The sequence below is a fragment of the Habropoda laboriosa genome, unplaced genomic scaffold, assembly GCF_001263275.1.
Source record: "Habropoda laboriosa isolate 0110345459 unplaced genomic scaffold, ASM126327v1 scaffold6364, whole genome shotgun sequence".
In the NCBI taxonomy this organism is placed as follows: Eukaryota; Metazoa; Arthropoda; class Insecta; order Hymenoptera; family Apidae; genus Habropoda; species Habropoda laboriosa.
In genome coordinates this window covers 4,483-4,720 of record NW_017106242.1, presented here as the reverse complement: position 1 = coordinate 4,720, position 238 = coordinate 4,483, and positions in this window count along the sequence as shown.

Below are 238 nucleotides of genomic sequence, written 5' to 3'. Positions count from 1 at the left end.
ATCCCATATATCTTGTTGAAGGATATAACTTTATTTGATCGGGTAATGTTGCAATTTTTTTCAAACTTAAACTAAATTTCTCATTTTTTTGAGTATTTGAAATAATTACATCTTCACCTTTTCGTGTTTTCGAATCACATGAAATATGTCTTTTTGTCTGGATAACTTCATACTTAAATCCATGATAAAGATTTTCAACTATAGAATGATTAGAGTTAGTCAAAAAAACATGACATCC